General features: G+C 43.1%; 3 pseudogenes; 2 read left to right on the top strand and 1 right to left on the bottom strand.

Moving 5' to 3' along the window:
- Positions 1–4,061: 4,061 nt before the first annotated feature.
- Positions 4,062–4,180, bottom strand: LOC135051973 (5S ribosomal RNA; annotated as a pseudogene).
- A 3,305-nt stretch (positions 4,181–7,485) lies between these two features.
- LOC135051911 (5S ribosomal RNA) lies at positions 7,486–7,604 on the top strand (annotated as a pseudogene).
- A 6,002-nt stretch (positions 7,605–13,606) lies between these two features.
- Positions 13,607–13,725, top strand: LOC135051910 (5S ribosomal RNA; annotated as a pseudogene).
- Positions 13,726–14,058: the final 333 nt, after the last annotated feature.

Here is a 14,058-nt window from a genome sequence, read left to right as displayed (position 1 = left end):
TGTTTCCAGTTACATCAATCACCTGCTTCCAGCCCAGCTTCCAGCAGTGTACAGCTTCTCTTAAAGGGCCGGTGTCCTTTCTGCAGTTTACCACTCTCCACCGGTATTATTATTTCACCGCTCTCAAACTCCAAACTTCATCAATCACCTGCTTCCAGCCCAGCTTCCAGCAGTGTACAGCTTCTCTTAAAGGGCCGGTGTCCTTTCTGCAGTTTACCACTCTCCACCGGTATTATTATTTCACCGCTCTCAAACTCCAAACTTCATCAATCACCTGCTTCCAGCCCAGCTTCCAGCAGTGTACAGCTTCTCTTAAAGGGCCGGTGTCCTTTCTGCAGTTTACCACTCTCCACCGGTATTATTATTTCACCGCTCTCAAACTCCAAACTTCATTATTATTTCATCGCTCTCATGTTCGTTTATTATTTAACTGGTTCCAGCCAGTATCCACTCCGTACCAACAACAGTCTGGTTCCAGCCAGTATCCACAGCAGCCGTTTTATCTTCAGCAACCAAGCCTTTCCTGGAACACCAGCTGGTACGATCCTGGGTTCTCTCCATTGCTACAGTCAGGCCTGGTAAGGACTTTCCAACTAGAAGATTATAAGAACTGTCTCACTCTACCAGTGCCTGTGGCCCTTGCCACCCTGTAGTACCCAGGAATTGTATTTATCCTCTGTTGACTTTTATGTTTCCCTTACTGCTGCTGTGTTACGGAGTTTGTCATAATAAACATCATTGACTTTTATCCTGGTTGTCGTGGTCACGCCTTCGGGCAGTTATTCTACATGTTACTTACATGTCTAGGGGTCTGATACAACCTCCCAGGTTCCGTTACATCTCAGCCCCTACAACTGAGGCTGCCTCCCGTCAGCTCAGGCCCTCAGTTGTGACACGCCTCCTCCAGTGGACTCACATGTGGCTAGGATGGTGGTTTCCACAGCTCTACCGGTCACCACCGTCACGTCTCTAAAAGAGCCTACCGATAAACGTGTGGAGGGTTGTCTGAAAGCGATTTACACCCTCACGGGTGCTGCACAAAGGCCCACTATTGCAGCTACTTTGGCTGCAGAGGCCATTGAAGCATGGGCCTTGGAGTTAGATGCTGAAATCTCCTGACCATGCTAGACAATGCTTGTCTTATATTGTCACAGCTTCTTGTTGTATTAAAGAGGTGGCTTCTGATGCCGGTATCCTGGCAGCCAAGGCCTCTACTACGTCAGTCCTGGCTTGCCGGATATTGTGGCTGAGATCCTGGTCTGTGGATCTGGACTCTAGAAAAACCCTGGAGGTACTCCCTTTTCTCTAACGTCCTAAGTGGATGCTGGGGACTTCGTAAGGACCATGGGGAATAGCGGCTCCGCAGGAGACTGGGCACATCTAAAGAAAGCTTTAGGACTATCTGGTGTGCACTGGCTCCTCCCCCTATGACCCTCCTCCAAGCCTCAGTTAGATCTCTGTGCCCGAACGAGAAGGGTGCACACTAGGGGCTCTCCTGAGCTTCTTAGTGAAAGTTTTAGTTTAGGTTTTTTATTTTCAGTGAGACCTGCTGGCAACAGGCTCACTGCATCGAGGGACTAAGGGGAGAAGAAGCGAACTCACCTGCGTGCAGAGTGGATTGGGCTTCTTAGGCTACTGGACATTAGCTCCAGAGGGACGATCACAGGCCCAGCTTGGATGGGTCCCAGAGCCGCGCCGCCGGCCCCCTTACAGAGCCAGAAGGCAGAAGAGGTCCGGAAAATCGGCGGCAGAAGACGTCCTGTCTTCAACAAGGTAGCGCACAGCACTGCAGCTGTGCGCCATTGCTCTCAGCACACTTCACACTTCGGTCACTGAGGGTGCAGGGCGCTGGGGGGGGGCGCCCTGAGACGCAATAAAAACACCTTGGATGGCAAAAAATGCATCACATATAGCTCCTCGGCTATATGGATGCATTTAACCCCTGCCAGAATACATAGAAAAACGGGAGATAAGGCCGCCGATAAGGGGGCGGAGCCTATCTCCTCAGCACACTGGCGCCATTTTCCCTCACAGCTCCGTTGGAGGGAAGCTCCCTGGCTCTCCCCTGCAGTCACTACACTACAGAAAGGGTTAAAGAGAGGGGGGCACTAATTAGGCGCAGTATTAACTATACAGCAGCTATAAGGGGAAAAACACTTATATAAGGTTATCCCTGTATATATATATATAGCGCTCTGGTGTGTGCTGGCAAACTCTCCCTCTGTCTCCCCAAAGGGCTAGTGGGGTCCTGTCCTCTATCAGAGCATTCCCTGTGTGTGTGCTGTATGTCGGTACTTTTGTGTCGACATGTATGAGGAGAAAAATAATGTGGAGACGGAGCAGATTGCCTGTAATAGTGATGTCACCCCCTAGGGGGTCGACACCTGAGTGGATGAACTGTTGGAAGAAATTACGTGACAGTGTCAGCTCTGTATAAAAGACAGTGGTTGACATGAGACAGCCGGCTACTCAGCTTGTGCCTGTCCAGACGTCTCATAGGCCGTCAGGGGCTCTAAAGCGCCCGTTACCTTAGATGGCAGATATAGACGCCGACACGGATACTGACTCCAGTGTCGACGGTGAAGAGACAAATGTGACTTCCAGTAGGGCCACAAGTTACATGATTGAGGCAATGAAAAATGTTTTACACATTTCTGATAATACGAGTACCACCAAAAAGGGGTATTATGTTTGGTGAGGAAAAACTACCTGTAGTTTTCCTGAATCTGAGAAATCAAATGAGGTGTGTGATGATGCGTGGGTTTCCCCCGATAACAACTGATAATTTCTAAAATGTTATTGGCATTATATCCTTTCCCGCCAGAGGTTAGGGTGCGTTGGGAAACACCCCCTAGGGTGGATAAAGCGCTCACACGCTTGTAAGGGCTCTACCCTCGCCTGAGATGGCCGCCCTTAAGGATCCTGCTGATAGAAAGCAGGAGGGTATCCTAAAAGGTATTTACACACATACTGGTGTTATACTGCGACCAGCAATCGCCTCAGCCTGGATGTGCAGTGCTGGGTTGGCGTGGTCGGATTCCCTGACTGAAAATATTGATACCCTAGATAGGGACAGTATATTTTTGCCTATAGAGCATTTAAAAGATGCATTTCTATATATGCGTGATGCACAGCGGAATATTTGCCGACTGGCATCAAGTCTAAGTGCGTTGTCCATTTCTACCAGTAGAGGGTTATGGACACGTCAGTGGTCAGGTGATGCGTATTCCAAACGGCATTTGGAAGTATTGCTTTATTAAGGGGAGGAGTTATTTGGGGTCGGTCTTTCAGACCTGGTGGCCACGGCAACAGCTGGGAAATCCACGTTTGTACCCCAGGTCGCCTCTCAACATGAGGAGACGCCGTATTATCAGGCGCAGTCTTTTCGTGGACAAGCGGGCAAAAGGTTCCTCATTTCTGCCCCGTGACAGAGGGAGAGGAAAAAGGCTGCAGAAATCAGCCAGTTCCCAGGAACAGAAACCCTCTCCCGCCTCTGCCAAGCCCTCAGTATACGCGGGGGCTTTACAAGCAGAATCAGGCACGGTGGGGGGCCCGTCTCAATGAATTTTAGCGCGCAGTGGGCTCACTCGCAAGTAGACCCCTGGATCCTTCAGGTGATATCTCAGGGGTACAAATTAGAATTCGAGACGTCTCCCCCTCGCCGTTTCCTAAAGTCGGCTTTACCGATGTCTCCTTCTGACAGGGAGACAGTTTTAATAAAGAGAAGAGAGAAAAAGAAAAAGAGACCCTTGTTGGGAGCACTCACTCTTGGAAACGATGGTGGATTAGATAATACTTGATAAGCTGGGTATTAAAACGTAACTTTTAATTGTTTGTAGGTAAAATAAGAAGTACACCCTAAATTGTTGTTTAAAAATGTAATTAAATAAACGTGAAACATTGGTTGCGAATTACCGCTGTGAATATATAGGTGAAAACATATATATATAAGGCCAAAAATTGCAAAAAATGCGGCATAAATTATGGCAAAATCAAGGAATGTGCCCACCAGGTATTGTTTTTTAGGTTAGTGCAATAATCAGAGTATTGCCGTCAAGTAAAACCTACAACACCAGGTATTCCTTAGTGGTCAACCACCTAAGTACTGACCAGGCCCAACACCGTATTGCTTCCAAGATCGGGCGAGATTGGGCATGCGCGGTGTGGTATGGTAGTAGATTTCGGTTTGAACAGCTGGTATGCAGCTATTGACTACCCCACAGACCTGGTTATTGAAATGGGCAGATGATCTCTTAGAAAAGAGACATATGTTTGACCATCATTGCACCGAATTGTATTCCAAATATATAGGTATACGAAGGTTTAAATCATATGGTCAGTCGGTTTTGCCAAACTGAGCCGCCTGCATGTTGCTTTTGATTGTGTGTGCTATGCAACATAAATCCACAATAGATTTTTCACACGTGGTAGGGCATAAATGAACCCTTATTGTGCTGATGACATGCCAACAGGATTAATACACATTAATTAATGAAAGTAATATAATGTCACTAAAGCTGAAGCTTACTCAAAGATATCTTTATCAGCTGTACAGACAGACTGGCAGATAGGAAAATAGGGAATGTATTTCCAGAGACACAATCCCTCCTGCCCACACTTAGGCTAAATGAATCCTTAGAGCCTAAAGTACCGCATGCTGTCTTTGTGACAATCTTGTTGCCAATAAGGAAACCACTAATAATGTATACACTGAATGTCCACAATAAATCAATCAAGAATGTGGCATGCCAAATATAATTTGTGCTATATTGGCAAATGTATATACATTATTTCATATGCCCATATTTGAGATCTCTGTGAAGAAAAAAGTGCTGCTTATGCAGGAATAAGTGAGTGGCAGCACCTATGTTATGATTACTGCAACTATAGTGGATGACAATTTGTTGCTATTTTGTAATGTGTCTGCCCAAAATTGACACAGAGAAAAGTATCAATAAATATTTTGTAAACTGTGTATTGATAGCACCTACGAAACAAAGAATGTTTCATATGCAGTGAATAGTGCCTTATATAACTGGCATGATTTGCCGAAAAAACCGAGGACCAGTGCACCTGTTGTTAAATTACATTTGTGCGTGGCCGGAGAGCGGGAGACGTGAATATGCAGGATATAGCTAAAAATTATACTTAGAGCCGTCTGGCGTCTGTGTCCTGCTTGCTGAGTGCCGCTGTCAGTGCCGCGTTCGGCTCGGGTTAACGAGCTGTGAAGATCTGCGGCTTGCCTGGTCTCCTCTCCTGCCGGTCTGCTGGTCACGTGAGCGCGCTCACCGTGACCACGTCCACCTCCCCTACGTACGTTTCACAACGAGCTTGTTCACGGGTAGTGTGAACACTGAATGTGCAGACCCGGTTTTAAAACTGCTGAGATGATTGATAATTGGCTAAAAGGTTGATAGTTGTAGCAATGATTAGCATGGGGTCTGGCTGTATACATAGAGCTGCAGTGAAGGCTCAAGGAATGTCCTGCATGTGTTAGAGTAAATAGTGAATAGATGGCCTGCATCTTATGAAATGGAATATAAGAAAATCTGATACTTGAGAACATAATAGAATGATATGATAACAATTTGTATCTATGTGTAATTAAACACATATATGTTGGGAAAAAAGAGTAATTAGGTATAGATTAATTGGAAACACGGAGTTTAAGGAAAATGTGGGTAGGTAAGAAGTTATATAGCACGTGCAGGTTGGTAGTGTTAAAAAACTGATGGTGTTGAAAAACTGAGTAAGGGTGTTGAAAACAGGTGTGAATAAAGGTAGAAATGAGGGGGTGGGCAGGATGGGGGAAAGGGGGGGATGAAGAGGGGCGAGGGAAGGCGGGGGGAGGGGAAGGGGGGGGGGGAAGGGGAAAGAATTTCTACCTTTATTCACACCTGTTTTCAACACCCTTACTCAGTTTTTCAACACCATCAGTTTTTTAACACTACCAACCTGCACGTGCTATATAACTTCTTACCTACCCACATTTTCCTTAAACTCCGTGTTTCCAATTAATCTATACCTAATTACTCTTTTTTCCCAACATATATGTGTTTAATTACACATAGATACAAATTGTTATCATATCATTCTATTATGTTCTCAAGTATCAGATTTTCTTATATTCCATTTCATAAGATGCAGGCCATCTATTCACTATTTACTCTAACACATGCAGGACATTCCTTGAGCCTTCACTGCAGCTCTATGTATACAGCCAGACCCCATGCTAATCATTGCTACAACTATCAACCTTTTAGCCAATTATCAATCATCTCAGCAGTTTTAAAACCGGGTCTGCACATTCAGTGTTCACACTACCCGTGAACAAGCTCGTTGTGAAACGTACGTAGGGGAGGTGGACGTGGTCACGGTGAGCGCGCTCACGTGACCAGCAGACCGGCAGGAGAGGAGACCAGGCAAGCCGCAGATCTTCACAGCTCGTTAACCCGAGCCGAACGCGGCACTGACAGCGGCACTCAGCAAGCAGGACACAGACGCCAGACGGCTCTAAGTATAATTTTTAGCTATATCCTGCATATTCACGTCTCCCGCTCTCCGGCCACGCACAAATGTAATTTAACAACAGGTGCACTGGTCCTCGGTTTTTTCGGCAAATCATGCCAGTTATATAAGGCACTATTCACTGCATATGAAACATTCTTTGTTTCGTAGGTGCTATCAATACACAGTTTACAAAATATTTATTGATACTTTTCTCTGTGTCAATTTTGGGCAGACACATTACAAAATAGCAACAAACTGTCATCCACTATAGTTGCAGTAATCATAACATAGGTGCTGCCACTCACTTATTCCTGCATAAGCAGCACTTTTTTCTTCACAGAGATCTCAAATATGGGCATATGAAATAATGTATATACATTTGCCAATATAGCACAAATTATATTTGGCATGCCACATTCTTGATTGATTTATTGTGGACATTCAGTGTATACATTATTAGTGGTTTCCTTATTGGCAACAAGATTGTCACAAAGACAGCATGCGGTACTTTAGGCTCTAAGGATTCATTTAGCCTAAGTGTGGGCAGGAGGGATTGTGTCTCTGGAAATACATTCCCTATTTTCCTATCTGCCAGTCTGTCTGTACAGCTGATAAAGATATCTTTGAGTAAGCTTCAGCTTTAGTGACATTATATTACTTTCATTAATTAATGTGTATTAATCCTGTTGGCATGTCATCAGCACAATAAGGGTTCATTTATGCCCTACCACGTGTGAAAAATCTATTGTGGATTTATGTTGCATAGCACACACAATCAAAAGCAACATGCAGGCGGCTCAGTTTGGCAAAACCGACTGACCATATGATTTAAACCTTCGTATACCTATATATTTGGAATACAATTCGGTGCAATGATGGTCAAACATATGTCTCTTTTCTAAGAGATCATCTGCCCATTTCAATAACCAGGTCTGTGGGGTAGTCAATAGCTGCATACCAGCTGTTCAAACCGAAATCTACTACCATACCACACCGTGCATGCCCAATCTCGCCCGATCTTGGAAGCAATACGGTGTTGGGCCTGGTCAGTACTTAGGTGGTTGACCACTAAGGAATACCTGGTGTTGTAGGTTTTACTTGACGGCAATACTCTGATTATTGCACTAACCTAAAAAACAATACCTGGTGGGCACATTCCTTGATTTTGCCATAATTTATGCCGCATTTTTTGCAATTTTTGGCCTTATATATATATGTTTTCACCTATATATTCACAGCGGTAATTCGCAACCAATGTTTCACGTTTATTTAATTACATTTTTAAACAACAATTTAGGGTGTACTTCTTATTTTACCTACAAACAATTAAAAGTTACGTTTTAATACCCAACTTATCAAGTATTATCTAATCCACCATCGTTTCCAAGAGTGAGTGCTCCCAACAAGGGTCTCTTTTTCTTTTTCTCTCTTCTCTTTATTACCAATGTAATAGACCCATGGGAGCACCATCGACAATCACCCCTTTTTTCTACCCACAACTTTGTCTGTTTAAGGGTAGATGGTGATAAATTCCGGAAGTTTTTTCGGTTGGTCGGTTTTCTTGGAAACTTACACTAATTATCTATTTATGCAACATCATTTACTCCAGTGCGGCACCCTTAACCCAATTTTCCTCTTGCATATTGTACACAACTAGAAATAGTTTTCTTAGGAATACCAGCACGGAATATTTGATGTCATAACGAATATTCTTCCAGTAACTACAGCTTCTTAGTACACCATAGTCCCATACATCATTAACATGAGCTTCAGTTTAAAGCAGGAATTGTCCTACAAACATAGGAATAGAGAAAATTTAGATGAAATTTTTCCAAGCAACGTAGTAGATACAGAACCACATACCAACTGGGAATCTGATTTTGTACAACTCAAACAACTACTGCACAAACAAATAAGAACCAGTTGGGACCTCACTACATTAGAGAACTACCTTAAGAACAAAATTGTACCACGCGGCCTTAGGCCAAGAGTTTTTCCTACTTTCAGCCTGGCTAGTGAAAATCTTAAAACTGATTGGGACAATTGTCTCCTCAAATGCTCCATGGAACTCATGGGCATTTTGATTAAACACAACCATCTCATACTTGAGGGCTGTGAACGCGACCTGGACGAATTAAGTAAGAAATTGGAGCCCTGGGAGAAAGACACACAATTTCAACGCTGTTTCGAGAAAAACAAACAAGACCTTCTAACATACGAACAAACTATCATCGATAGAAAAAGAAACAAATTTGCAAGAGACAAAAAGGACTTTGTATCGGGCAAAATATTCAAGTGGAATAAGCCCTCCTGGCAATCGCGACCCCCTAGAAACCCTGAACACTACTCTTCATCAGATATAGAGACATCTGGAACTGAAGATATTCCGGAATATATCCCCAACGCATCAGCCACCACAAACTTCAGAGGTGAGAGTAACAGTTCCTCCCAATATCATCAACATTTTTTAGGGGATCCCCCCAGGGGAAGGGGATCAAGGCACCCAGTAAACGAAAGACAAGGAGGGGGCGCAAGAGGAGGAAGAGGCCGTCAACAACAGTGGGATCAACTACCACCGAGAAGACAACCAGTATGGAATTCACGCAGAAGGTAACTTCAGACTTCCCAATACCAACGGATACGTCTTCACAACTCAAGATTATCAACCTCTCAGCACACACTTTAGATCACGATCAAATCCAAGTCCTGAGCAAAGGCCTCTCCTATTCACCAACCGAAAAGTTCAACAGATTCAAATGGGAAAAAGATTTAAAACTTTTTTGCAGGAAGTTACTTCTCACGAAATTTCATAACAAAATAGCTACCTCCAAAACTGACGGTACACAATCCTATCAGACAGAAACAGGCGACAACATGAACATATCAGATCTGTCTGGACTTGAATTGGAAGCATTGGAGGCCCTACAATCTTTGGAAACAGAATCAACACCAACCACAGACTCCCAGTGGGAAGTCAGCACGAGGGTCATTTGCAAGAAAAGGTCTACATTTTTTCCAACAGAGCAGACGAGCCCAGAAGTACAGATATTCACCAAATTAGTGTCTCAAGAACTTGACAATATACACCTTCGGAAGACCAGAAGTCTGTACAATTCCAATCTATCCAGGAAGGAACTTAATGCTCTCAGAGAGATTGAATCATGGCAGGACGTCATTATAAAGCCATCTGACAAAGGGGGAAACGTGGTGGTATGGCCCCGCGAACAATATATACAGGAAGCCTATCGACAGTTGGAAGACCAAACTTGCTATCAAAGAGTATTACTGAACCCTATGGAAAATTACAAGACACTATATAACCGGATTCTTACCGATGCTCATGTGGAAGGGACCATAACATCTTCGGAATATCAATATCTCCAGACAATACATCCCTGTATCCCCACATTTTACATGCTCCCCAAGATACATAAGAATATGAGGCAACCACCAGGAAGACCAATCGTATCTGGGATAGGATCTTTAACTGAAAAAGCCAGTATCTTTGTCGATCTACATCTACGACACCACGTTCTGGGTCTCCCTTCCTTTGTCCAAGACACCACAGATGTTCTTCGCAAGATCCATGATGTCAAGCTGGAAACAAACCAATACTTGGTTTCTTTGGACATTGAGGCACTGTATACTTCAATTGACCATGACAGAGGACTTGAAGCCGTCAACTATTTTATGAATATGGAAGGCATGGAAAAATTCCATGTGTTCCTTGCCGACCTACTCCAGTTCATACTCAGTCACAATCTCTTCACTTTCAATAACAGATTTTTTCTACAGACCAGGGGCACAGCTATGGGGGCAGCATGTGCCCCCACGTATGCGAATATTTTTTTAGGATGGTGGGAACGCGAATTTGTGTTCACGGACAGCAATGATGTTTTCACATCTAATATCATCATGTGGGTAAGGTACATCGATGATATTCTGATGATATGGGAAGGTGACGTACAGATGCTTCTCCTGTTCATTGAACATCTTAACAACAACAACCTCAATATTCGACTTACCCACCAAATCAGTCAGGATGAACTCCCATTTCTGGATGTGCTAATTTACAAAGATGTAAACAAAATGCTCTCAACAAAACTATATAGAAAGGAGACATCGTCTAACACCCTGTTACACCAAACTAGCTCCCATTTTCCCCCAACAATTACAAACATACCTAAGGGGGAATTTCTCCGTTTAAGAAGGAACTGCTCCAACGATCAAGACTTCGCGGATCAAAGCAAAGAACTCTCGAAGAGATTACGAGAAAGGGGATACAGTAATACTTCAATCAAAAAAGCGAGTAGAAACATTCAGAATATCCAGAGAGAACATCTAATCTTTGAAAAGAAACAAAAACCGCAAGAGGACAAGAATATCAGATTTGTAGGGGGTTTCTGCCAAGAGTGGCGTCAGGTAAAACAAGCCATTCAAAAACACTGGGGAATCCTCCATCTGGATCCCATCCTATCTCAAAAACTTGGGCAACAAGTATCTATGAGCTGGCGGAGATCTAGAAACTTGAAAGACAGACTGGTGTCCAGCCATTTCCAAATAACACAAGGTAAATCACAACCCACGATCGGCACACATCCATGTGGTCATTGTAAAGCATGTCAATATATTCTTAAGACTGACAACATCCAGGACCGTTATGGCAAAGACATTAAAATCAGACACTTTATTAACTGCTCAACAGAAGGAGTGATCTATTGCATAGTATGCACATGTGGACAAAGATATGTTGGCATGACGACCAGAGCCTTCAAGCAAAGAATTCTGGAACACGTTGGATCCATTCGCAACGCGACAAAAGATCTACAAAAAATGAAGCAAATCACCTCTGTAGCACGACACTTTGTCTCCAATCATGCAGGTCGGTGGAATGAACTTAAGGTCTGTGGACTTGAGCAGGTTAAACTGGGAATACGAGGAGGAGATTTGACCAATACCCTCTTACGGAAGGAATGTGAGTGGACTTTTAGACTGAACTCACTACATCCTCAAGGACTCAATGAAACCATTAATTATGGCGCTTTTCTCTCAACTTGACCACATTACTATTACATAATAACTAATTACTATCCTAGCAGGGACCACATTGTTACACATCACTATTTCTCTCCTCTATAGCTTTCCTTCACCCATCCAACAGCTTCTTTTTTCCCCCTTCCCCCCTCCCCCCAATTTTTCAATTTTTTTTTAACTTTTTACACCATTATTTTCATTCAATTCAATCTGCACATTGCAGGGCACCCTATATCCCCTCCTCTCTCACACACCATTTGCATCCAATCTCATCATTTCCCACGCCATGCCCCCTATATTTTACATTTTAGTTATTCCTTATCCAACACTTCTTAATCATGCTAACCCCTCTTCCCCTCTTCCCCATTCTTTCCCCTTTCCCCCCCCTTCCCCTCCCCCCGCCTTCCCTCGCCCCTCTTCATCCCCCCCTTTCCCCCATCCCGCCCACCCCCTCATTTCTACCTTTATTCACACCTGTTTTCAACACCCTTACTCAGTTTTTCAACACCATCAGTTTTTTAACACTACCAACCTGCACGTGCTATATAACTTCTTATCTACCCACATTTTCCTTAAACTCCGTGTTTCCAATTAATCTATACCTAATTACTCTTTTTTCCCAACATATATGTGTTTAATTACACATAGATACAAATTGTTATCATATCATTCTATTATGTTCTCAAGTATCAGATTTTCTTATATTCCATTTCATAAGATGCAGGCCATCTATTCACTATTTACTCTAACACATGCAGGACATTCCTTGAGCCTTCACTGCAGCTCTATGTATACAGCCAGACCCCATGCTAATCATTGCTACAACTATCAACCTTTTAGCCAATTATCAATCATCTCAGCAGTTTTAAAACCGGGTCTGCACATTCAGTGTTCACACTACCCGTGAACAAGCTCGTTGTGAAACGTACGTAGGGGAGGTGGACGTGGTCACGGTGAGCGCGCTCACGTGACCAGCAGACCGGCAGGAGAGGAGACCAGGCAAGCCGCAGATCTTCACAGCTCGTTAACCCGAGCTGAACGCGGCACTGACAGCGGCACTCAGCAAGCAGGACACAGACGCCAGACGGCTCTAAGTATAATTTTTAGCTATATCCTGCATATTCACGTCTCCCGCTCTCCGGCCACGCACAAATGTAATTTAACAACAGGTGCACTGGTCCTCGGTTTTTTCGGCAAATCATGCCAGTTATATAAGGCACTATTCACTGCATATGAAACATTCTTTGTTTCGTAGGTGCTATCAATACACAGTTTACAAAATATTTATTGATACTTTTCTGTGTGTCAATTTTGGGCAGACACATTACAAAATAGCAACAAACTGTCATCCACTATAGTTGCAGTAATCATAACATAGGTGCTGCCACTCACTTATTCCTGCATAAGCAGCACTTTTTTCTTCACAGAGATCTCAAATATGGGCATATGAAATAATGTATATACATTTGCCAATATAGCACAAATTATATTTGGCATGCCACATTCTTGATTGATTTATTGTGGACATTCAGTGTATACATTATTAGTGGTTTCTTTATTGGCAACAAGATTGTCACAAAGACGGCATGCGGTACTTTAGGCTCTAAGGATTCATTTAGCCTAAGTGTGGGCAGGAGGGATTGTGTCTCTGGAAATACATTCCCTATTTTCCTATCTGCCAGTCTGTCTGTACAGCTGATAAAGATATCTTTGAGTAAGCTTCAGCTTTAGTGACATTATATTACTTTCATTAATTAATGTGTATTAATCCTGTTGGCATGTCATCAGCACAATAAGGGTTCATTTATGCCCTACCACGTGTGAAAAATCTATTGTGGATTTATGTTGCATAGCACACACAATCAAAAGCAACATGCAGGCGGCTCAGTTTGGCAAAACCGACTGACCATATGATTTAAACCTTCGTATACCTATATATTTGGAATACAATTCGGTGCAATGATGGTCAAACATATGTCTCTTTTCTAAGAGATCATCTGCCCATTTCAATAACCAGGTCTGTGGGGTAGTCAATAGCTGCATACCAGCTGTTCAAACCGAAATCTACTACCATACCACACCGTGCATGCCCAATCTCGCCCGATCTTGGAAGCAATACGGTGTTGGGCCTGGTCAGTACTTAGGTGGTTGACCACTAAGGAATACCTGGTGTTGTAGGTTTTACTTGACGGCAATACTCTGATTATTGCACTAACCTAAAAAACAATACCTGGTGGGCACATTCCTTGATTTTGCCATAATTTATGCCGCATTTTTTGCAATTTTTGGCCTTATATATATATGTTTTCACCTATATATTCACAGCGGTAATTCGCAACCAATGTTTCACGTTTATTTAATTACATTTTTAAACAACAATTTAGGGTGTACTTCTTATTTTACCTACAAACAATTAAAAGTTACGTTTTAATACCCAACTTATCAGTATTATCTAATCCACCATCGTTTCCAAGAGTGAGTGCTCCCAACAAGGGTCTCTTTTTCTTTTTCTCT

Source organism: Pseudophryne corroboree, chromosome 2 (genome assembly GCF_028390025.1).
Source record: "Pseudophryne corroboree isolate aPseCor3 chromosome 2, aPseCor3.hap2, whole genome shotgun sequence".
Taxonomy (NCBI): Eukaryota; Metazoa; Chordata; class Amphibia; order Anura; family Myobatrachidae; genus Pseudophryne; species Pseudophryne corroboree.
This window is presented reverse-complemented; position numbering and strand designations above follow the sequence as displayed.